The sequence below is a fragment of the Sus scrofa genome, chromosome 6, assembly GCF_054392235.1.
Source record: "Sus scrofa isolate SSC_HxYL_T2T_F1_AM1 chromosome 6, Sscrofa_HxYL_maternal_Yorkshire_Landrace_v2.0, whole genome shotgun sequence".
Classification (NCBI taxonomy): domain Eukaryota; kingdom Metazoa; phylum Chordata; class Mammalia; order Artiodactyla; family Suidae; genus Sus; species Sus scrofa.
The window spans coordinates 41,767,403-41,792,253 of record NC_139388.1 but is presented as its reverse complement, the minus strand read 5'-3'; positions in this window follow the sequence as shown (position 1 = coordinate 41,792,253).

The following is a 24,851-nucleotide window of genomic DNA, read 5'->3' as shown; positions in this document are numbered from 1 at the left end:
GGAACAAACCTCAGCCCCAAGGCGGCTTGGCTCAGGATCGCAGCGCTTGCCTAGTTCTCACCTAGCCCTAGGCTCCCCATAGGGCCAAGGAGGGTCTGGGCTGCCTCTGGCTCCGTGGGCACTGCTGCTTGGCTGGTGGTCTCCGCAGCTGGAAACCAACTCCAAACGTGTTCTCCTTGGCGGAGAAGGCTGATTTGGCAGGAAGAAGCCCTGTGTGCACTGGCCCTAGCAACCCACCCATAGCCAGCTAGGGAGGGACCCACCTAGGGCCCACCTGCGAAACGGCACAAAACGCGCTCCTAGGAGCTGCACTCTGCAAAGGGAAACTGTGCTCGGGGAACAAAGCTCAGCCCCAAGGCAGCTTGGCTCAGGATCGCAGCGCTTGCCTAGTTCTCACCTAGCCCTAGGCTCCCCATAGGGCCAAGGAGGGTCTGGGCTGCCTCTGGCTCCGTGGGCACTGCTGCTTGGCTGGTGGTCTCCGCAGCTGGAAACCAACTCCAAACGTGTTCTCCTTGGCGGAGAAGGCTGATTTGGCAGGAAGAAGCCCTGTGTGCACTGGCCCTAGCAACCCACCCATAGCCAGCTAGGGACGGACCCACCTAGGGCCCACCTGCGAAACGGCACAAAACGCGCTCCTAGGAGCTGCACTCTGCAAAGGGAAACTGTGCTCGGGGAACAAACCTCAGCCCCAAGGCGGCTTGGCTCAGGATCGCAGCGCTTGCCTAGTTCTCACCTAGCCCTAGGCTCCCCATAGGGCCAAGGAGGGTCTGGGCTGCCTCTGGCTCCGTGGGCACTGCTGCTTGGCTGGTGGTCTCCGCAGCTGGAAACCAACTCCAAACGTGTTCTCCTTCGCGGAGAAGGCTGATTTGGCAGGAAGAAGCCCTGTGTGCACTGGCCCTAGCAACGCACCCATAGCCAGCTAGGGAGGGACCCACCTAGGGCCTAGCTGCGAAACGGCACAAAACGCGCTCCTAGGAGCTGCACTCTGCAAAGGGAAACTGTGCTCGGGGAACAAAGCTCAGCCCCAAGGCGGCTTGGCTCAGGATCGCAGCGCTTGCCTAGTTCTCACCTAGCCCTAGGCTCCCCATAGGGCCAAGGAGGGTCTGGGCTGCCTCTGGCTCCGTGGGCACTGCTGCTTGGCTGGTGGTCTCCGCAGCTGGAAACCAACTCCAAACGTGTTCTCCTTGGCGGAGAAGGCTGATTTGGCAGGAAGAAGCCCTGTGTGCACTGGCCCTAGCAACGCACCCATAGCCAGCTAGGGAGGGACCCACCTAGGGCCTAGCTGCGAAACGGCACAAAACGCGCTCCTAGGAGCTGCACTCTGCAAAGGGAAACTGTGCTCGGGGAACAAAGCTCAGCCCCAAGGCGGCTTGGCTCAGGATCGCAGCGCTTGCCTAGTTCTCACCTAGCCCTAGGCTCCCCATAGGGCCAAGGAGGGTCTGGGCTGCCTCTGGCTCCGTGGGCACTGCTGCTTGGCTGGTGGTCTCCGCAGCTGGAAACCAACTCCAAACGTGTTCTCCTTCGCGGAGAAGGCTGATTTGGCAGGAAGAAGCCCTGTGTGCACTGGCCCTAGCAACGCACCCATAGCCAGCTAGGGAGGGACCCACCTAGGGCCTAGCTGCGAAACGGCACAAAACGCGCTCCTAGGAGCTGCACTCTGCAAAGGGAAACTGTGCTCGGGGAACAAAGCTCAGCCCCAAGGCGGCTTGGCTCAGGATCGCAGCGCTTGCCTAGTTCTCACCTAGCCCTAGGCTCCCCATAGGGCCAAGGAGGGTCTGGGCTGCCTCTGGCTCCGTGGGCACTGCTGCTTGGCTGGTGGTCTCCGCAGCTGGAAACCAACTCCAAACGTGTTCTCCTTCGCGGAGAAGGCTGATTTGGCAGGAAGAAGCCCTGTGTGCACTGGCCCTAGCAACGCACCCATAGCCAGCTAGGGAGGGACCCACCTAGGGCCTAGCTGCGAAACGGCACAAAACGCGCTCCTAGGAGCTGCACTCTGCAAAGGGAAACTGTGCTCAGGGAACAAAGCTCAGCCCCAAGGCGGCTTGGCTCAGGATCGCAGCGCTTGCCTAGTTCTCACCTAGCCCTAGGCTCCCCATAGGGCCAAGGAGGGTCTGGGCTGCCTCTGGCTCCGTGGGCACTGCTGCTTGGCTGGTGGTCTCCCCAGCTGGAAACCAACTCCAAACGTGTTCTCCTTCGCGGAGAAGGCTGATTTGGCAGGAAGAAGCCCTGTGTGCACTGGCCCTAGCAACGCACCCATAGCCAGCTAGGGAGGGACCCACCTAGGGCCCACCTGCGAAACGGCACAAAACGCGCTCCTAGGAGCTGCACTCTGCAAAGGGAAACTGTGCTCGGGGAACAAAGCTCAGCCCCAAGGCGGCTTGGCTCAGGATCGCAGCGCTTGCCTAGTTCTCACCTAGCCCTAGGCTCCCCATAGGGCCAAGGAGGGTCTGGGCTGCCTCTGGCTCCGTGGGCACTGCTGCTTGGCTGGTGGTCTCCGCAGCTGGAAACCAACTCCAAACGTGTTCTCCTTCGCGGAGAAGGCTGATTTGGCAGGAAGAAGCCCTGTGTGCACTGGCCCTAGCAACGCACCCATAGCCAGCTAGGGAGGGACCCACCTAGGGCCTAGCTGCGAAACGGCACAAAACGCGCTCCTAGGAGCTGCACTCTGCAAAGGGAAACTGTGCTCAGGGAACAAAGCTCAGCCCCAAGGCGGCTTGGCTCAGGATCGCAGCGCTTGCCTAGTTCTCACCTAGCCCTAGGCTCCCCATAGGGCCAAGGAGGGTCTGGGCTGCCTCTGGCTCCGTGGGCACTGCTGCTTGGCTGGTGGTCTCCGCAGCTTGAAACCAACTCCAAACGTGTTCTCCTTGGCGGAGAATGCTGATTTGGCAGGAAGAAGCCCTGTGTGCACTGGCCCTAGCAACGAACCCATAGCCAGCTAGGGAGGGACCCACCTACGGCCCACCTGCGAAACGGCACAAAACGCGCTCCTAGGAGCTGCACTCTGCAAAGGGAAACTGTGCTCGGGGAACAAAGCTCAGCCCCAAGGCGGCTTGGCTCAGGATCGCAGCGCTTGCCTAGTTCTCACCTAGCCCTAGGCTCCCCATAGGGCCAAGGAGGGTCTGGGCTGCCTCTGGCTCCGTGGGCACTGCTGCTTGGCTGGTGGTCTCCGCAGCTGGAAACCAACTCCAAACGTGTTCTCCTTCGCGGAGAAGGCTGATTTGGCAGGAGGAAGCCCTGTGTGCACTGGCCCTAGCAACGCACCCATAGCCAGCTAGGGAGGGACCCACCTAGGGCCCACCTGCGAAACGGCACAAAACGCGCTCCTAGGAGCTGCACTCTGCAAAGGGAAACTGTGCTCGGGGAACAAAGCTCAGCCCCAAGGCGGCTTGGCTCAGGATCGCAGCGCTTGCCTAGTTCTCACCTAGCCCTAGGCTCCCCATAGGGCCAAGGAGGGTCTGGGCTGCCTCTGGCTCCGTGGGCACTGCTGCTTGGCTGGTGGTCTCCGCAGCTTGAAACCAACTCCAAACGTGTTCTCCTTGGCGGAGAATGCTGATTTGGCAGGAAGAAGCCCTGTGTGCACTGGCCCTAGCAACGAACCCATAGCCAGCTAGGGAGGGACCCACCTAGGGCCCACCTGCGAAACGGCACAAAACGCGCTCCTAGGAGCTGCACTCTGCAAAGGGAAACTGTGCTCGGGGAACAAAGCTCAGCCCCAAGGCGGCTTGGCTCAGGATCGCAGCGCTTGCCTAGTTCTCACCTAGCCCTAGGCTCCCCATAGGGCCAAGGAGGGTCTGGGCTGCCTCTGGCTCCGTGGGCACTGCTGCTTGGCTGGTGGTCTCCGCAGCTGGAAACCAACTCCAAACGTGTTCTCCTTCGCGGAGAAGGCTGATTTGGCAGGAAGAAGCCCTGTGTGCACTGGCCCTAGCAACCCACCCATAGCCAGCTAGGGAGGGACCCACCTAGGGCCTAGCTGCGAAACGGCACAAAACGCGCTCCTAGGAGCTGCACTCTGCAAAGGGAAACTGTGCTCGGGGAACAAAGCTCAGCCCCAAGGCGGCTTGGCTCAGGATCGCAGCGCTTGCCTAGTTCTCACCTAGCCCTAGGCTCCCCATAGGGCCAAGGAGGGTCTGGGCTGCCTCTGGCTCCGTGGGCACTGCTGCTTGGCTGGTGGTCTCCGCAGCTGGAAACCAACTCCAAACGTGTTCTCCTTGGCGGAGAAGGCTGATTTGGCAGGAAGAAGCCCTGTGTGCACTGGCCCTAGCAACGCACCCATAGCCAGCTAGGGAGGGACCCACCTAGGGCCCACCTGCGAAACGGCACAAAACGCGCTCCTAGGAGCTGCACTCTGCAAAGGGAAACTGTGCTCGGGGAACAAAGCTCAGCCCCAAGGCGGCTTGGCTCAGGATCGCAGCGCTTGCCTAGTTCTCACCTAGCCCTAGGCTCCCCATAGGGCCAAGGAGGGTCTGGGCTGCCTCTGGCTCCGTGGGCACTGCTGCTTGGCTGGTGGTCTCCGCAGCTGGAAACCAACTCCAAACGTGTTCTCCTTCGCGGAGAAGGCTGATTTGGCAGGAAGAAGCCCTGTGTGCACTGGCCCTAGCAACCCACCCATAGCCAGCTAGGGAGGGACCCACCTAGGGCCTAGCTGCGAAACGGCACAAAACGCGCTCCTAGGAGCTGCACTCTGCAAAGGGAAACTGTGCTCGGGGAACAAAGCTCAGCCCCAAGGCGGCTTGGCTCAGGATCGCAGCGCTTGCCTAGTTCTCACCTAGCCCTAGGCTCCCCATAGGGCCAAGGAGGGTCTGGGCTGCCTCTGGCTCCGTGGGCACTGCTGCTTGGCTGGTGGTCTCCGCAGCTGGAAACCAACTCCAAACGTGTTCTCCTTGGCGGAGAAGGCTGATTTGGCAGGAAGAAGCCCTGTGTGCACTGGCCCTAGCAACGCACCCATAGCCAGCTAGGGAGGGACCCACCTAGGGCCCACCTGCGAAACGGCACAAAACGCGCTCCTAGGAGCTGCACTCTGCAAAGGGAAACTGTGCTCGGGGAACAAAGCTCAGCCCCAAGGCGGCTTGGCTCAGGATCGCAGCGCTTGCCTAGTTCTCACCTAGCCCTAGGCTCCCCATAGGGCCAAGGAGGGTCTGGGCTGCCTCTGGCTCCGTGGGCACTGCTGCTTGGCTGGTGGTCTCCGCAGCTGGAAACCAACTCCAAACGTGTTCTCCTTGGCGGAGAAGGCTGATTTGGCAGGAGGAAGCCCTGTGTGCACTGGCCCTAGCAACGCACCCATAGCCAGCTAGGGAGGGACCCACCTAGGGCCCACCTGCGAAACGGCACAAAACGCGCTCCTAGGAGCTGCACTCTGCAAAGGGAAACTGTGCTCGGGGAACAAAGCTCAGCCCCAAGGCGGCTTGGCTCAGGATCGCAGCGCTTGCCTAGTTCTCACCTAGCCCTAGGCTCCCCATAGGGCCAAGGAGGGTCTGGGCTGCCTCTGGCTCCGTGGGCACTGCTGCTTGGCTGGTGGTCTCCGCAGCTGGAAACCAACTCCAAACGTGTTCTCCTTGGCGGAGAAGGCTGATTTGGCAGGAAGAAGCCCTGTGTGCACTGGCCCTAGCAACGCACCCATAGCCAGCTAGGGAGGGACCCACCTAGGGCCCACCTGCGAAACGGCACAAAACGCGCTCCTAGGAGCTGCACTCTGCAAAGGGAAACTGTGCTCGGGGAACAAAGCTCAGCCCCAAGGCGGCTTGGCTCAGGATCGCAGCGCTTGCCTAGTTCTCACCTAGCCCTAGGCTCCCCATAGGGCCAAGGAGGGTCTGGGCTGCCTCTGGCTCCGTGGGCACTGCTGCTTGGCTGGTGGTCTCCGCAGCTGGAAACCAACTCCAAACGTGTTCTCCTTGGCGGAGAAGGCTGATTTGGCAGGAAGAAGCCCTGTGTGCACTGGCCCTAGCAACCCACCCATAGCCAGCTAGGGACGGACCCCCCTAGGGCCTAGCTGCGAAACGGCACAAAACGCGCTCCTAGGAGCTGCACTCTGCAAAGGGAAACTGTGCTCGGGGAACAAAGCTCAGCCCCAAGGCGGCTTGGCTCAGGATCGCAGCGCTTGCCTAGTTCTCACCTAGCCCTAGGCTCCCCATAGGGCCAAGGAGGGTCTGGGCTGCCTCTGGCTCCGTGGGCACTGCTGCTTGGCTGGTGGTCTCCGCAGCTTGAAACCAACTCCAAACGTATTCTCCTTGGCGGAGAAGGCTGATTTGGCAGGAAGAAGCCCTGTGTGCACTGGCCCTAGCAACCCACCCATAGCCAGCTAGGGACGGACCCACCTAGGGCCTAGCTGCGAAACGGCACAAAACGCGCTCCTAGGAGCTGCACTCTGCAAAGGGAAACTGTGCTCGGGGAACAAAGCTCAGCCCCAAGGCGGCTTGGCTCAGGATCGCAGCGCTTGCCTAGTTCTCACCTAGCCCTAGGCTCCCCATAGGGCCAAGGAGGGTCTGGGCTGCCTCTGGCTCCGTGGGCACTGCTGCTTGGCTGGTGGTCTCCGCAGCTGGAAACCAACTCCAAACGTGTTCTCCTTGGCGGAGAAGGCTGATTTGGCAGGAAGAAGCCCTGTGTGCACTGGCCCTAGCAACCCACCCATAGCCAGCTAGGGAGGGACCCACCTAGGGCCCACCTGCGAAACGGCACAAAACGCGCTCCTAGGAGCTGCACTCTGCAAAGGGAAACTGTGCTCGGGGAACAAAGCTCAGCCCCAAGGCGGCTTGGCTCAGGATCGCAGCGCTTGCCTAGTTCTCACCTAGCCCTAGGCTCCCCATAGGGCCAAGGAGGGTCTGGGCTGCCTCTGGCTCCGTGGGCACTGCTGCTTGGCTGGTGGTCTCCGCAGCTGGAAACCAACTCCAAACGTGTTCTCCTTGGCGGAGAAGGCTGATTTGGCAGGAAGAAGCCCTGTGTGCACTGGCCCTAGCAACGCACCCATAGCCAGCTAGGGAGGGACCCACCTAGGGCCTAGCTGCGAAACGGCACAAAACGCGCTCCTAGGAGCTGCACTCTGCAAAGGGAAACTGTGCTCGGGGAACAAAGCTCAGCCCCAAGGCGGCTTGGCTCAGGATCGCAGCGCTTGCCTAGTTCTCACCTAGCCCTAGGCTCCCCATAGGGCCAAGGAGGGTCTGGGCTGCCTCTGGCTCCGTGGGCACTGCTGCTTGGCTGGTGGTCTCCGCAGCTGGAAACCAACTCCAAACGTGTTCTCCTTCGCGGAGAAGGCTGATTTGGCAGGAAGAAGCCCTGTGTGCACTGGCCCTAGCAACGCACCCATAGCCAGCTAGGGAGGGACCCACCTAGGGCCTAGCTGCGAAACGGCACAAAACGCGCTCCTAGGAGCTGCACTCTGCAAAGGGAAACTGTGCTCGGGGAACAAAGCTCAGCCCCAAGGCGGCTTGGCTCAGGATCGCAGCGCTTGCCTAGTTCTCACCTAGCCCTAGGCTCCCCATAGGGCCAAGGAGGGTCTGGGCTGCCTCTGGCTCCGTGGGCACTGCTGCTTGGCTGGTGGTCTCCGCAGCTTGAAACCAACTCCAAACGTATTCTCCTTGGCGGAGAAGGCTGATTTGGCAGGAAGAAGCCCTGTGTGCACTGGCCCTAGCAACCCACCCATAGCCAGCTAGGGACGGACCCACCTAGGGCCTAGCTGCGAAACGGCACAAAACGCGCTCCTAGGAGCTGCACTCTGCAAAGGGAAACTGTGCTCGGGGAACAAAGCTCAGCCCCAAGGCGGCTTGGCTCAGGATCGCAGCGCTTGCCTAGTTCTCACCTAGCCCTAGGCTCCCCATAGGGCCAAGGAGGGTCTGGGCTGCCTCTGGCTCCGTGGGCACTGCTGCTTGGCTGGTGGTCTCCGCAGCTGGAAACCAACTCCAAACGTGTTCTCCTTGGCGGAGAAGGCTGATTTGGCAGGAAGAAGCCCTGTGTGCACTGGCCCTAGCAACGCACCCATAGCCAGCTAGGGAGGGACCCACCTAGGGCCCACCTGCGAAACGGCACAAAACGCGCTCCTAGGAGCTGCACTCTGCAAAGGGAAACTGTGCTCGGGGAACAAAGCTCAGCCCCAAGGCGGCTTGGCTCAGGATCGCAGCGCTTGCCTAGTTCTCACCTAGCCCTAGGCTCCCCATAGGGCCAAGGAGGGTCTGGGCTGCCTCTGGCTCCGTGGGCACTGCTGCTTGGCTGGTGGTCTCCGCAGCTGGAAACCAACTCCAAACGTGTTCTCCTTGGCGGAGAAGGCTGATTTGGCAGGAAGAAGCCCTGTGTGCACTGGCCCTAGCAACGCACCCATAGCCAGCTAGGGAGGGACCCACCTAGGGCCTAGCTGCGAAACGGCACAAAACGCGCTCCTAGGAGCTGCACTCTGCAAAGGGAAACTGTGCTCGGGGAACAAAGCTCAGCCCCAAGGCGGCTTGGCTCAGGATCGCAGCGCTTGCCTAGTTCTCACCTAGCCCTAGGCTCCCCATAGGGCCAAGGAGGGTCTGGGCTGCCTCTGGCTCCGTGGGCACTGCTGCTTGGCTGGTGGTCTCCGCAGCTGGAAACCAACTCCAAACGTGTTCTCCTTCGCGGAGAAGGCTGATTTGGCAGGAAGAAGCCCTGTGTGCACTGGCCCTAGCAACGCACCCATAGCCAGCTAGGGAGGGACCCACCTAGGGCCTAGCTGCGAAACGGCACAAAACGCGCTCCTAGGAGCTGCACTCTGCAAAGGGAAACTGTGCTCGCGGAACAAAGCTCAGCCCCAAGGCGGCTTGGCTCAGGATCGCAGCGCTTGCCTAGTTCTCACCTAGCCCTAGGCTCCCCATAGGGCCAAGGAGGGTCTGGGCTGCCTCTGGCTCCGTGGGCACTGCTGCTTGGCTGGTGGTCTCCGCAGCTGGAAACCAACTCCAAACGTGTTCTCCTTCGCGGAGAAGGCTGATTTGGCAGGAAGAAGCCCTGTGTGCACTGGCCCTAGCAACGCACCCATAGCCAGCTAGGGACGGACCCACCTAGGGCCTAGCTGCGAAACGGCACAAAACGCGCTCCTAGGAGCTGCACTCTGCAAAGGGAAACTGTGCTCGGGGAACAAAGCTCAGCCCCAAGGCGGCTTGGCTCAGGATCGCAGCGCTTGCCTAGTTCTCACCTAGCCCTAGGCTCCCCATAGGGCCAAGGAGGGTCTGGGCTGCCTCTGGCTCCGTGGGCACTGCTGCTTGGCTGGTGGTCTCCGCAGCTGGAAACCAACTCCAAACGTGTTCTCCTTCGCGGAGAAGGCTGATTTGGCAGGAAGAAGCCCTGTGTGCACTGGCCCTAGCAACGAACCCATAGCCAGCTAGGGAGGGACCCACCTAGGGCCCACCTGCGAAACGGCACAAAACGCGCTCCTAGGAGCTGCACTCTGCAAAGGGAAACTGTGCTCGGGGAACAAAGCTCAGCCCCAAGGCGGCTTGGCTCAGGATCGCAGCGCTTGCCTAGTTCTCACCTAGCCCTAGGCTCCCCATAGGGCCAAGGAGGGTCTGGGCTGCCTCTGGCTCCGTGGGCACTGCTGCTTGGCTGGTGGTCTCCGCAGCTGGAAACCAACTCCAAACGTGTTCTCCTTCGCGGAGAAGGCTGATTTGGCAGGAGGAAGCCCTGTGTGCACTGGCCCTAGCAACGCACCCATAGCCAGCTAGGGAGGGACCCACCTAGGGCCCACCTGCGAAACGGCACAAAACGCGCTCCTAGGAGCTGCACTCTGCAAAGGGAAACTGTGCTCGGGGAACAAAGCTCAGCCCCAAGGCGGCTTGGCTCAGGATCGCAGCGCTTGCCTAGTTCTCACCTAGCCCTAGGCTCCCCATAGGGCCAAGGAGGGTCTGGGCTGCCTCTGGCTCCGTGGGCACTGCTGCTTGGCTGGTGGTCTCCGCAGCTGGAAACCAACTCCAAACGTGTTCTCCTTCGCGGAGAAGGCTGATTTGGCAGGAGGAAGCCCTGTGTGCACTGGCCCTAGCAACGCACCCATAGCCAGCTAGGGAGGGACCCACCTAGGGCCCACCTGCGAAACGGCACAAAACGCGCTCCTAGGAGCTGCACTCTGCAAAGGGAAACTGTGCTCGGGGAACAAAGCTCAGCCCCAAGGCGGCTTGGCTCAGGATCGCAGCGCTTGCCTAGTTCTCACCTAGCCCTAGGCTCCCCATAGGGCCAAGGAGGGTCTGGGCTGCCTCTGGCTCCGTGGGCACTGCTGCTTGGCTGGTGGTCTCCGCAGCTGGAAACCAACTCCAAACGTGTTCTCCTTCGCGGAGAAGGCTGATTTGGCAGGAGGAAGCCCTGTGTGCACTGGCCCTAGCAACGCACCCATAGCCAGCTAGGGAGGGACCCACCTAGGGCCCACCTGCGAAACGGCACAAAACGCGCTCCTAGGAGCTGCACTCTGCAAAGGGAAACTGTGCTCGGGGAACAAAGCTCAGCCCCAAGGCAGCTTGGCTCAGGATCGCAGCGCTTGCCTAGTTCTCACCTAGCCCTAGGCTCCCCATAGGGCCAAGGAGGGTCTGGGCTGCCTCTGGCTCCGTGGGCACTGCTGCTTGGCTGGTGGTCTCCGCAGCTGGAAACCAACTCCAAACGTGTTCTCCTTGGCGGAGAAGGCTGATTTGGCAGGAAGAAGCCCTGTGTGCACTGGCCCTAGCAACGCACCCATAGCCAGCTAGGGAGGGACCCACCTAGGGCCCACCTGCGAAACGGCACAAAACGCGCTCCTAGGAGCTGCACTCTGCAAAGGGAAACTGTGCTCAGGGAACAAAGCTCAGCCCCAAGGCGGCTTGGCTCAGGATCGCAGCGCTTGCCTAGTTCTCACCTAGCCCTAGGCTCCCCATAGGGCCAAGGAGGGTCTGGGCTGCCTCTGGCTCCGTGGGCACTGCTGCTTGGCTGGTGGTCTCCGCAGCTTGAAACCAACTCCAAACGTGTTCTCCTTGGCGGAGAATGCTGATTTGGCAGGAAGAAGCCCTGTGTGCACTGGCCCTAGCAACGAACCCATAGCCAGCTAGGGAGGGACCCACCTAGGGCCCACCTGCGAAACGGCACAAAACGCGCTCCTAGGAGCTGCACTCTGCAAAGGGAAACTGTGCTTGGGGAACAAAGCTCAGCCCCAAGGCGGCTTGGCTCAGGATCGCAGCGCTTGCCTAGTTCTCACCTAGCCCTAGGCTCCCCATAGGGCCAAGGAGGGTCTGGGCTGCCTCTGGCTCCGTGGGCACTGCTGCTTGGCTGGTGGTCTCCGCAGCTGGAAACCAACTCCAAACGTGTTCTCCTTCGCGGAGAAGGCTGATTTGGCAGGAGGAAGCCCTGTGTGCACTGGCCCTAGCAACGCACCCATAGCCAGCTAGGGAGGGACCCACCTAGGGCCCACCTGCGAAACGGCACAAAACGCGCTCCTAGGAGCTGCACTCTGCAAAGGGAAACTGTGCTCGGGGAACAAAGCTCAGCCCCAAGGCGGCTTGGCTCAGGATCGCAGCGCTTGCCTAGTTCTCACCTAGCCCTAGGCTCCCCATAGGGCCAAGGAGGGTCTGGGCTGCCTCTGGCTCCGTGGGCACTGCTGCTTGGCTGGTGGTCTCCGCAGCTGGAAACCAACTCCAAACGTGTTCTCCTTCGCGGAGAAGGCTGATTTGGCAGGAGGAAGCCCTGTGTGCACTGGCCCTAGCAACGCACCCATAGCCAGCTAGGGAGGGACCCACCTAGGGCCCACCTGCGAAACGGCACAAAACGCGCTCCTAGGAGCTGCACTCTGCAAAGGGAAACTGTGCTCGGGGAACAAAGCTCAGCCCCAAGGCAGCTTGGCTCAGGATCGCAGCGCTTGCCTAGTTCTCACCTAGCCCTAGGCTCCCCATAGGGCCAAGGAGGGTCTGGGCTGCCTCTGGCTCCGTGGGCACTGCTGCTTGGCTGGTGGTCTCCGCAGCTGGAAACCAACTCCAAACGTGTTCTCCTTGGTGGAGAATGCTGATTTGGCAGGAAGAAGCCCTGTGTGCACTGGCCCTAGCAACGAACCCATAGCCAGCTAGGGAGGGACCCACCTAGGGCCCACCTGCGAAACGGCACAAAACGCGCTCCTAGGAGCTGCACTCTGCAAAGGGAAACTGTGCTCGGGGAACAAAGCTCAGCCCCAAGGCGGATTGGCTCAGGATCGCAGCGCTTGCCTAGTTCTCACCTAGCCCTAGGCTCCCCATAGGGCCAAGGAGGGTCTGGGCTGCCTCTGGCTCCGTGGGCACTGCTGCTTGGCTGGTGGTCTCCGCAGCTGGAAACCAACTCCAAACGTGTTCTCCTTCGCGGAGAAGGCTGATTTGGCAGGAGGAAGCCCTGTGTGCACTGGCCCTAGCAACGCACCCATAGCCAGCTAGGGAGGGACCCACCTAGGGCCCACCTGCGAAACGGCACAAAACGCGCTCCTAGGAGCTGCACTCTGCAAAGGGAAACTGTGCTCGGGGAACAAAGCTCAGCCCCAAGGCGGCTTGGCTCAGGATCGCAGCGCTTGCCTAGTTCTCACCTAGCCCTAGGCTCCCCATAGGGCCAAGGAGGGTCTGGGCTGCCTCTGGCTCCGTGGGCACTGCTGCTTGGCTGGTGGTCTCCGCAGCTGGAAACCAACTCCAAACGTGTTCTCCTTCGCGGAGAAGGCTGATTTGGCAGGAGGAAGCCCTGTGTGCACTGGCCCTAGCAACGCACCCATAGCCAGCTAGGGAGGGACCCACCTAGGGCCCACCTGCGAAACGGCACAAAACGCGCTCCTAGGAGCTGCACTCTGCAAAGGGAAACTGTGCTCGGGGAACAAAGCTCAGCCCCAAGGCAGCTTGGCTCAGGATCGCAGCGCTTGCCTAGTTCTCACCTAGCCCTAGGCTCCCCATAGGGCCAAGGAGGGTCTGGGCTGCCTCTGGCTCCGTGGGCACTGCTGCTTGGCTGGTGGTCTCCGCAGCTGGAAACCAACTCCAAACGTGTTCTCCTTGGCGGAGAAGGCTGATTTGGCAGGAAGAAGCCCTGTGTGCACTGGCCCTAGCAACGCACCCATAGCCAGCTAGGGAGGGACCCACCTAGGGCCCACCTGCGAAACGGCACAAAACGCGCTCCTAGGAGCTGCACTCTGCAAAGGGAAACTGTGCTCGGGGAACAAAGCTCAGCCCCAAGGCGGCTTGGCTCAGGATCGCAGCGCTTGCCTAGTTCTCACCTAGCCCTAGGCTCCCCATAGGGCCAAGGAGGGTCTGGGCTGCCTCTGGCTCCGTGGGCACTGCTGCTTGGCTGGTGGTCTCCGCAGCTGGAAACCAACTCCAAACGTGTTCTCCTTGGCGGAGAAGGCTGATTTGGCAGGAGGAAGCCCTGTGTGCACTGGCCCTAGCAACGCACCCATAGCCAGCTAGGGAGGGACCCACCTAGGGCCCACCTGCGAAACGGCACAAAACGCGCTCCTAGGAGCTGCACTCTGCAAAGGGAAACTGTGCTCGGGGAACAAAGCTCAGCCCCAAGGCGGCTTGGCTCAGGATCGCAGCGCTTGCCTAGTTCTCACCTAGCCCTAGGCTCCCCATAGGGCCAAGGAGGGTCTGGGCTGCCTCTGGCTCCGTGGGCACTGCTGCTTGGCTGGTGGTCTCCGCAGCTGGAAACCAACTCCAAACGTGTTCTCCTTGGCGGAGAAGGCTGATTTGGCAGGAAGAAGCCCTGTGTGCACTGGCCCTAGCAACCCACCCATAGCCAGCTAGGGACGGACCCACCTAGGGCCTAGCTGCGAAACGGCACAAAACGCGCTCCTAGGAGCTGCACTCTGCAAAGGGAAACTGTGCTCGGGGAACAAAGCTCAGCCCCAAGGCGGCTTGGCTCAGGATCGCAGCGCTTGCCTAGTTCTCACCTAGCCCTAGGCTCCCCATAGGGCCAAGGATGGTCTGGGCTGCCTCTGGCTCCGTGGGCACTGCTGCTTGGCTGGTGGTCTCCGCAGCTGGAAACCAACTCCAAACGTGTTCTCCTTGGCGGAGAAGGCTGATTTGGCAGGAAGAAGCCCTGTGTGCACTGGCCCTAGCAACCCACCCATAGCCAGCTAGGGACGGACCCACCTAGGGCCTAGCTGCGAAACGGCACAAAACGCGCTCCTAGGAGCTGCACTCTGCAAAGGGAAACTGTGCTCGGGGAACAAAGCTCAGCCCCAAGGCGGCTTGGCTCAGGATCGCAGCGCTTGCCTAGTTCTCACCTAGCCCTAGGCTCCCCATAGGGCCAAGGAGGGTCTGGGCTGCCTCTGGCTCCGTGGGCACTGCTGCTTGGCTGGTGGTCTCCGCAGCTGGAAACCAACTCCAAACGTGTTCTCCTTGGCGGAGAAGGCTGATTTGGCAGGAAGAAGCCCTGTGTGCACTGGCCCTAGCAACGCACCCATAGCCAGCTAGGGAGGGACCCACCTAGGGCCCACCTGCGAAACGGCACAAAACGCGCTCCTAGGAGCTGCACTCTGCAAAGGGAAACTGTGCTCGGGGAACAAAGCTCAGCCCCAAGGCGGCTTGGCTCAGGATCGCAGCGCTTGCCTAGTTCTCACCTAGCCCTAGGCTCCCCATAGGGCCAAGGAGGGTCTGGGCTGCCTCTGGCTCCGTGGGCACTGCTGCTTGGCTGGTGGTCTCCGCAGCTGGAAACCAACTCCAAACGTGTTCTCCTTGGCGGAGAAGGCTGATTTGGCAGGAAGAAGCCCTGTGTGCACTGGCCCTAGCAACGCACCCATAGCCAGCTAGGGAGGGACCCACCTAGGGCCTAGCTGCGAAACGGCACAAAACGCGCTCCTAGGAGCTGCACTCTGCAAAGGGAAACTGTGCTCGGGGAACAAAGCTCAGCCCCAAGGCGGCTTGGCTCAGGATCGCAGCGCTTGCCTAGTTCTCACCTAGCCCTAGGCTCCCCATAGGGCCAAGGAGGGTCTGGGCTGCCTCTGGCTCCGTGGGCACTGCTGCTTGGCTGGTGGTCTCCGCAGCTTGAAACCAACTCCAAACGTGTTCTCCTTCGCGGAGAAGGCTGATTTGGCAGGAAGAAGCCCTGTGTGCACTGGCCCTAGCAACGCACCCATAGCCAGCTAGGGAGGGACCCACCTAGGGCCTAGCTGCGAAACGGCACAAAACGCGCTCCTAGGAGCTGCACTCTGCAAAGGGAAACTGTGCTCGGGGAACAAAGCTCAGCCCCAAGGCGGCTTGGCTCAGGATCGCAGCGCTTGCCTAGTTCTCACCTAGCCCTAGGCTCCCCATAGGGCCAAGGAGGGTCTGGGCTGCCTCTGGCTCCGTGGGCACTGCTGCTTGGCTGGTGGTCTCCGCAGCTGGAAACCAACTCCAAACGTGTTCTCCTTGGCGGAGAAGGCTGATTTGGCAGGAAGAAGCCCTGTGTGCACTGGCCCTAGCAACGCACCCATAGCCAGCTAGGGAGGGACCCACCTAGGGCCCACCTGCGAAACGGCACAAAACGCGCTCCTAGGAGCTGCACTCTGCAAAGGGAAACTGTGCTCGGGGAACAAAGCTCAGCCCCAAGGCGGCTTGGCTCAGGATCGCAGCGCTTGCCTAGTTCTCACCTAGCCCTAGGCTCCCCATAGGGCCAAGGAGGGTCTGGGCTGCCTCTGGCTCCGTGGGCACTGCTGCTTGGCTGGTGGTCTCCGCAGCTGGAAACCAACTCCAAACGTGTTCTCCTTCGCGGAGAAGGCTGATTTGGCAGGAAGAAGCCCTGTGTGCACTGGCCCTAGCAACGCACCCATAGCCAGCTAGGGAGGGACCCACCTAGGGCCTAGCTGCGAAACGGCACAAAACGCGCTCCTAGGAGCTGCACTCTGCAAAGGGAAACTGTGCTCAGGGAACAAAGCTCAGCCCCAAGGCGGCTTGGCTCAGGATCGCAGCGCTTGCCTAGTTCTCACCTAGCCCTAGGCTCCCCATAGGGCCAAGGAGGGTCTGGGCTGCCTCTGGCTCCGTGGGCACTGCTGCTTGGCTGGTGGTCTCCGCAGCTGGAAACCAACTCCAAACGTGTTCTCCTTCGCGGAGAAGGCTGATTTGGCAGGAAGAAGCCCTGTGTGCACTGGCCCTAGCAACGCACCCATAGCCAGCTAGGGAGGGACCCACCTAGGGCCCACCTGCGAAACGGCACAAAACGCGCTCCTAGGAGCTGCACTCTGCAAAGGGAAACTGTGCTCGGGGAACAAAGCTCAGCCCCAAGGCGGCTTGGCTCAGGATCGCAGCGCTTGCCTAGTTCTCACCTAGCCCTAGGCTCCCCATAGGGCCAAGGAGGGTCTGGGCTGCCTCTGGCTCCGTGGGCACTGCTGCTTGGCTGGTGGTCTCCGCAGCTGGAAACCAACTCCAAACGTGTTCTCCTTCGCGGAGAAGGCTGATTTGGCAGGAAGAAGCCCTGTGTGCACTGGCCCTAGCAACGCACCCATAGCCAGCTAGGGAGGGACCCACCTAGGGCCTAGCTGCGAAACGGCACAAAACGCGCTCCTAGGAGCTGCACTCTGCAAAGGGAAACTGTGCTCGGGGAACAAAGCTCAGCCCCAAGGCGGCTTGGCTCAGGATCGCAGCGCTTGCCTAGTTCTCACCTAGCCCTAGGCTCCCCATAGGGCCAAGGAGGGTCTGGGCTGCCTCTGGCTCCGTGGGCACTGCTGCTTGGCTGGTGGTCTCCGCAGCTGGAAACCAACTCCAAACGTGTTCTCCTTCGCGGAGAAGGCTGATTTGGCAGGAAGAAGCCCTGTGTGCACTGGCCCTAGCAACGCACCCATAGCCAGCTAGGGAGGGACCCACCTAGGGCCTAGCTGCGAAACGGCACAAAACGCGCTCCTAGGAGCTGCACTCTGCAAAGGGAAACTGTGCTCGCGGAACAAAGCTCAGCCCCAAGGCGGCTTGGCTCAGGATCGCAGCGCTTGCCTAGTTCTCACCTAGCCCTAGGCTCCCCATAGGGCCAAGGAGGGTCTGGGCTGCCTCTGGCTCCGTGGGCACTGCTGCTTGGCTGGTGGTCTCCGCAGCTGGAACCCAACTCCAAACGTGTTCTCCTTCGCGGAGAAGGCTGATTTGGCAGGAAGAAGCCCTGTGTGCACTGGCCCTAGCAACGCACCCATAGCCAGCTAGGGAGGGACCCACCTAGGGCCTAGCTGCGAAACGGCACAAAACGCGCTCCTAGGAGCTGCACTCTGCAAAGGGAAACTGTGCTCGGGGAACAAAGCTCAGCCCCAAGGCGGCTTGGCTCAGGATCGCAGCGCTTGCCTAGTTCTCACCTAGCCCTAGGCTCCCCATAGGGCCAAGGAGGGTCTGGGCTGCCTCTGGCTCCGTGGGCACTGCTGCTTGGCTGGTGGTCTCCGCAGCTGGAAACCAACTCCAAACGTGTTCTCCTTCGCGGAGAAGGCTGATTTGGCAGGAAGAAGCCCTGTGTGCACTGGCCCTAGCAACGCACCCATAGCCAGCTAGGGAGGGACCCACCTAGGGCCCACCTGCGAAACGGCACAAAACGCGCTCCTAGGAGCTGCACTCTGCAAAGGGAAACTGTGCTCGGGGAACAAAGCTCAGCCCCAAGGCGGCTTGGCTCAGGATCGCAGCGCTTGCCTAGTTCTCACCTAGCCCTAGGCTCCCCATAGGGCCAAGGAGGGTCTGGGCTGCCTCTGGCTCCGTGGGCACTGCTGCTTGGCTGGTGGTCTCCGCAGCTGGAAACCAACTCCAAACGTGTTCTCCTTCGCGGAGAAGGCTGATTTGGCAGGAAGAAGCCCTGTGTGCACTGGCCCTAGCAACGCACCCATAGCCAGCTAGGGAGGGACCCACCTAGGGCCCACCTGCGAAACGGCACAAAACGCGCTCCTAGGAGCTGCACTCTGCAAAGGGAAACTGTGCTCGGGGAACAAAGCTCAGCCCCAAGGCGGCTTGGCTCAGGATCGCAGCGCTTGCCTAGTTCTCACCTAGCCCTAGGCTCCCCATAGGGCCAAGGAGGGTCTGGGCTGCCTCTGGCTCCGTGGGCACTGCTGCTTGGCTGGTGGTCTCCGCAGCTGGAAACCAACTCCAAACGTGTTCTCCTTCGCGGAGAAGGCTGATTTGGCAGGAAGAAGCCCTGTGTGCACTGGCCCTAGCAACGCACCCATAGCCAGCTAGGGAGGGACCCACCTAGGGCCCACCTGCCAAACGGCACAAAACGCGCTCCTAGGAGCTGCACTCTGCAAAGGGAAACTGTGCTCGGGGAACAAAGCTCAGCCCCAAGGCGGCTTGGCTCAGGATCGCAGCGCTTGCCTAGTTCTCACCTAGCCCTAGGCTCCCCATAGGGCCAAGGAGGGTCTGGGCTGCCTCTGGCTCCGTGGGCACTGCTGCTTGGCTGGTGGTCTCCGCAGCTGGAAACCAACTCCAAACGTGTTCTCCTTGGCGGAGAAGGCTGATTTGGCAGGAGGAAGCCCTGTGTGCACTGGCCCTAGCAACGCACCCATAGCCAGCTAGGGAGGGACCCACCTAGGGCCCACCTGCGAAACGGCACAAAACGCGCTCCTAGGAGCTGCACTCTGCAAAGGGAAACTGTGCTCGGGGAACAAAGCTCAGCCCCAAGGCGGCTTGGCTCAGGATCGCAGCGCTTGCCTAGTTCTCACCTAGCCCTAGGCTCCCCATAGGGCCAAGGAGGGTCTGGGCTGCCTCTGGCTCCGTGGGCACTGCTGCTTGGCTGGTGGTCTCCGCAGCTGGAAACCAACTCCAAACGTGTTCTCCTTGGCGGAGAAGGCTGATTTGGCAGGAAGAAGCCCTGTGTGCACTGGCCCTAGCAACCCACCCATAGCCAGCTAGGGAGGGACCCACCTAGGGCCCACCTGCGAAACGGCACAAAACGTGCTCCTAGGAGCTGCACTCTGCAAAGGGAAACTGTGCTCGGGGAACAAAGCTCAGCCCCAAGGCGGCTTGGCTCAGGATCGCAGCGCTTGCCTAGTTCTCACCTAGCCCTAGGCTCCCCATAGGGCCAAGGAGGGTCTGGGCTGCCTCTGGCTCCGTGGGCACTGCTGCTTGGCTGGTGGTCTCCGCAGCTGGAAACCAACTCCAAACGTGTTCTCCTTCGCGGAGAAGGCTGATTTGGCAGGAAGAAGCCCTGTGTGCACTGGCCCTAGCAACCCACCCATAGCCAGCTAGGGAGGGACCCACCTAGGGCCCACCTGCGAAACGGCACAAAACGCGCTCCTAGGAGCTGCACTCTGCAAAGGGAAACTGTGCTCGGGGAACAAAGCTCAGCCCCAAGGCGGCTTGGCTCAGGATCGCAGCGCTTGCCTAGTTCTCACCTAGCCCTAGGCTCCCCATAGGGCCAAGGAGGGTCTGGGCTGCCTCTGGCTCCGTGGGCACTGCTGCTTGGCTGGTGGTCTCCGCAGCTGGAAACCAACTCCAAACGTGTTCTCCTTCGCGGAGAAGGCTGATTTGGCAGGAAGAAGCCCTGTGTGCACTGGCCCTAGCAACGCACCCATAGCCAGCTAGGGAGGGACCCACCTAGGGCCCACCTGCGAAACGGCACAAAACGCGCTCCTAGGAGCTGCACTCTGCAAAGGGAAACTGTGCTCGGGGAACAAAGCTCAGCCCCAAGGCGGCTTGGCTCAGGATCGCAGCGCTTGCCTAGTTCTCACCTAGCCCTAGGCTCCCCATAGGGCCAAGGAGGGTCTGGGCTGCCTCTGGCTCCGTGGGCACTGCTGCTTGGCTGGTGGTCTCCGCAGCTGGAAACCAACTCCAAACGTGTTCTCCTTCGCGGAGAAGGCTGATTTGGCAGGAAGAAGCCCTGTGTGCACTGGCCCTAGCAACGCACCCATAGCCAGCTAGGGAGGGACCCACCTAGGGCCTAGCTGCGAAACGGCACAAAACGCGCTCCTAGGAGCTGCACTCTGCAAAGGGAAACTGTGCTCGGGGAACAAAGCTCAGCCCCAAGGCGGCTTGGCTCAGGATCGCAGCGCTTGCCTAGTTCTCACCTAGCCCTAGGCTCCCCATAGGGCCAAGGAGGGTCTGGGCTGCCTCTGGCTCCGTGGGCACTGCTGCTTGGCTGGTGGTCTCCGCAGCTGGAAACCAACTCCAAACGTGTTCTCCTTGGCGGAGAAGGCTGATTTGGCAGGAAGAAGCCCTGTGTGCACTGGCCCTAGCAACGCACCCATAGCCAGCTAGGGAGGGACCCACCTAGGGCCCACCTGCGAAACGGCACAAAACGCGCTCCTAGGAGCTGCACTCTGCAAAGGGAAACTGTGCTCGGGGAACAAAGCTCAGCCCCAAGGCGGCTTGGCTCAGGATCGCAGCGCTTGCCTAGTTCTCACCTAGCCCTAGGCTCCCCATAGGGCCAAGGAGGGTCTGGGCTGCCTCTGGCTCCGTGGGCACTGCTGCTTGGCTGGTGGTCTCCGCAGCTGGAAACCAACTCCAAACGTGTTCTCCTTGGCGGAGAAGGCTGATTTGGCAGGAAGAAGCCCTGTGTGCACTGGCCCTAGCAACCCACCCATAGCCAGCTAGGGACGGACCCACCTAGGGCCCACCTGCGAAACGGCACAAAACGTGCTCCTAGGAGCTGCACTCTGCAAAGGGAAACTGTGCTCGGGGAACAAAGCTCAGCCCCAAGGCGGCTTGGCTCAGGATCGCAGCGCTTGCCTAGTTCTCACCTAGCCCTAGGCTCCCCATAGGGCCAAGGAGGGTCTGGGCTGCCTCTGGCTCCGTGGGCACTGCTGCTTGGCTGGTGGTCTCCGCAGCTGGAAACCAACTCCAAACGTGTTCTCCTTCGCGGAGAAGGCTGATTTGGCAGGAAGAAGCCCTGTGTGCACTGGCCCTAGCAACCCACCCATAGCCAGCTAGGGAGGGACCCACCTAGGGCCCACCTGCGAAACGGCACAAAACGCGCTCCTAGGAGCTGCACTCTGCAAAGGGAAACTGTGCTCGGGGAACAAAGCTCAGCCCCAAGGCGGCTTGGCTCAGGATCGCAGCGCTTGCCTAGTTCTCACCTAGCCCTAGGCTCCCCATAGGGCCAAGGAGGGTCTGGGCTGCCTCTGGCTCCGTGGGCACTGCTGCTTGGCTGGTGGTCTCCGCAGCTGGAAACCAACTCCAAACGTGTTCTCCTTCGCGGAGAAGGCTGATTTGGCAGGAAAAAGCCCTGTGTGCACTGGCCCTAGCAACGCACCCATAGCCAGCTAGGGAGGGACCCACCTAGGGCCCACCTGCGAAACGGCACAAAACGCGCTCCTAGGAGCTGCACTCTGCAAAGGGAAACTGTGCTCGGGGAACAAAGCTCAGCCCCAAGGCGGCTTGGCTCAGGATCGCAGCGCTTGCCTAGTTCTCACCTAGCCCTAGGCTCCCCATAGGGCCAAGGAGGGTCTGGGCTGCCTCTGGCTCCGTGGGCACTGCTGCTTGGCTGGTGGTCTCCGCAGCTGGAAACCAACTCCAAACGTGTTCTCCTTCGCGGAGAAGGCTGATTTGGCAGGAAGAAGCCCTGTGTGCACTGGCCCTAGCAACGCACCCATAGCCAGCTAGGGAGGGACCCACCTAGGGCCTAGCTGCGAAACGGCACAAAACGCGCTCCTAGGAGCTGCACTCTGCAAAGGGAAACTGTGCTCGGGGAACAAAGCTCAGCCCCAAGGCGGCTTGGCTCAGGATCGCAGCGCTTGCCTAGTTCTCACCTAGCCCTAGGCTCCCCATAGGGCCAAGGAGGGTCTGGGCTGCCTCTGGCTCCGTGGGCACTGCTGCTTGGCTGGTGGTCTCCGCAGCTGGAAACCAACTCCAAACGTGTTCTCCTTCGCGGAGAAGGCTGATTTGGCAGGAAGAAGCCCTGTGTGCACTGGCCCTAGCAACCCACCCATAGCCAGCTAGGGAGGGACCCACCTAGGGCCTAGCTGCGAAACGGCACAAAACGCGCTCCTAGGAGCTGCACTCTGCAAAGGGAAACTGTGCTCGGGGAACAAAGCTCAGCCCCAAGGCGGCTTGGCTCAGGATCGCAGCGCTTGCCTAGTTCTCACCTAGCCCTAGGCTCCCCATAGGGCCAAGGAGGGTCTGGGCTGCCTCTGGCTCCGTGGGCACTGCTGCTTGGCTGGTGGTCTCCGCAGCTGGAAACCAACTCCAAACGTGTTCTCCTTCGCGGAGAAGGCTGATTTGGCAGGAAGAAGCCCTGTGTGCACTGGCCCTAGCAACGCACCCATAGCCAGCTAGGGAGGGACCCACCTAGGGCCTAGCTGCGAAACGGCACAAAACGCGCTCCTAGGAGCTGCACTCTGCAAAGGGAAACTGTGCTCGGGGAACAAAGCTCAGCCCCAAGGCGGCTTGGCTCAGGATCGCAGCGCTTGCCTAGTTCTCACCTAGCCCTAGGCTCCCCATAGGGCCAAGGAGGGTCTGGGCTGCCTCTGGCTCCGTGGGCACTGCTGCTTGGCTGGTGGTCTCCGCAGCTTGAAACCAACTCCAAACGTGTTCTCCTTGGCGGAGAATGCTGATTTGGCAGGAAGAAGCCCTGTGTGCACTGGCCCTAGCAACGAACCCATAGCCAGCTAGGGAGGGACCCACCTAGGGCCCACCTGCGAAACGGCACAAAACGCGCTCCTAGGAGCTGCACTCTGCAAAGGGAAACTGTGCTCGGGGAACAAAGCTCAGCCCCAAGGCGGCTTGGCTCAGGATCGCAGCGCTTGCCTAGTTCTCACCTAGCCCTAGGCTCCCCATAGGGCCAAGGAGGGTCTGGGCTGCCTCTGGCTCCGTGGGCACTGCTGCTTGGCTGGTGGTCTCCGCAGCTGGAAACCAACTCCAAACGTGTTCTCCTTCGCGGAGAAGGCTGATTTGGCAGGAAGAAGCCCTGTGTGCACTGGCCCTAGCAACCCACCCATAGCCAGCTAGGGAGGGACCCACCTAGGGCCTAGCTGCGAAACGGCACAAAACGCGCTCCTAGGAGCTGCACTCTGCAAAGGGAAACTGTGCTCGGGGAACAAAGCTCAGCCCCAAGGCGGCTTGGCTCAGGATCGCAGCGCTTGCCTAGTTCTCACCTAGCCCTAGGCTCCCCATAGGGCCAAGGAGGGTCTGGGCTGCCTCTGGCTCCGTGGGCACTGCTGCTTGGCTGGTGGTCTCCGCAGCTTGAAACCAACTCCAAACGTGTTCTCCTTGGCGGAGAAGGCTGATTTGGCAGGAAGAAGCCCTGTGTGCACTGGCCCTAGCAACGCACCCATAGCCAGCTAGGGAGGGACCCACCTAGGGCCCACCTGCGAAACGGCACAAAACGCGCTCCTAGGAGCTGCACTCTGCAAAGGGAAACTGTGCTCGGGGAACAAAGCTCAGCCCCAAGGCGGCTTGGCTCAGGATCGCAGCGCTTGCCTAGTTCTCACCTAGCCCTAGGCTCCCCATAGGGCCAAGGAGGGTCTGGGCTGCCTCTGGCTCCGTGGGCACTGCTGCTTGGCTGGTGGTCTCCGCAGCTGGAAACCAACTCCAAACGTGTTCTCCTTGGCGGAGAAGGCTGATTTGGCAGGAGGAAGCCCTGTGTGCACTGGCCCTAGCAACCCACCCATAGCCAGCTAGGGAGGGACCCACCTAGGGCCCACCTGCGAAACGGCACAAAACGCGCTCCTAGGAGCTGCACTCTGCAAAGGGAAACTGTGCTCGGGGAACAAAGCTCAGCCCCAAGGCGGCTTGGCTCAGGATCGCAGCGCTTGCCTAGTTCTCACCTAGCCCTAGGCTCCCCATAGGGCCAAGGAGGGTCTGGGCTGCCTCTGGCTCCGTGGGCACTGCTGCTTGGCTGGTGGTCTCCGCAGCTGGAAACCAACTCCAAACGTGTTCTCCTTCGCGGAGAAGGCTGATTTGGCAGGAGGAAGCCCTGTGTGCACTGGCCCTAGCAACCCACCCATAGCCAGCTAGGGACGGACCCACCTAGGGCCCACCTGCGAAACGGCACAAAACGTGCTCCTAGGAGCTGCACTCTGCAAAGGGAAACTGTGCTCGGGGAACAAAGCTCAGCCCCAAGGCGGCTTGGCTCAGGATCGCAGCGCTTGCCTAGTTCTCACCTAGCCCTAGGCTCCCCATAGGGCCAAGGAGGGTCTGGGCTGCCTCTGGCTCCGTGGGCACTGCTGCTTGGCTGGTGGTCTCCGCAGCTGGAAACCAACTCCAAACGTGTTCTCCTTCGCGGAGAAGGCTGATTTGGCAGGAAGAAGCCCTGTGTGCACTGGCCCTAGCAACGCACCCATAGCCAGCTAGGGAGGGACCCACCTAGGGCCTAGCTGCGAAACGGCACAAAACGCGCTCCTAGGAGCTGCACTCTGCAAAGGGAAACTGTGCTCAGGGAACAAAGCTCAGCCCCAAGGCGGCTTGGCTCAGGATCGCAGCGCTTGCCTAGTTCTCACCTAGCCCTAGGCTCCCCATAGGGCCAAGGAGGGTCTGGGCTGCCTCTGGCTCCGTGGGCACTGCTGCTTGGCTGGTGGTCTCCGCAGCTTGAAACCAACTCCAAACGTGTTCTCCTTGGCGGAGAAGGCTGATTTGGCAGGAAGAAGCCCTGTGTGCACTGGCCCTAGCAACGCACCCATAGCCAGCTAGGGAGGGACCCACCTAGGGCCCACCTGCGAAACGGCACAAAACGCGCTCCTAGGAGCTGCACTCTGCAAAGGGAAACTGTGCTCGGGGAACAAAGCTCAGCCCCAAGGCGGCTTGGCTCAGGATCGCAGCGCTTGCCTAGTTCTCACCTAGCCCTAGGCTCCCCATAGGGCCAAGGAGGGTCTGGGCTGCCTCTGGCTCCGTGGGCACTGCTGCTTGGCTGGTGGTCTCCGCAGCTGGAAACCAACTCCAAACGTGTTCTCCTTCGCGGAGAAGGCTGATTTGGCAGGAAGAAGCCCTGTGTGCACTGGCCCTAGCAACCCACCCATAGCCAGCTAGGGAGGGACCCACCTAGGGCCTAGCTGCGAAACGGCACAAAACGCGCTCCTAGGAGCTGCACTCTGCAAAGGG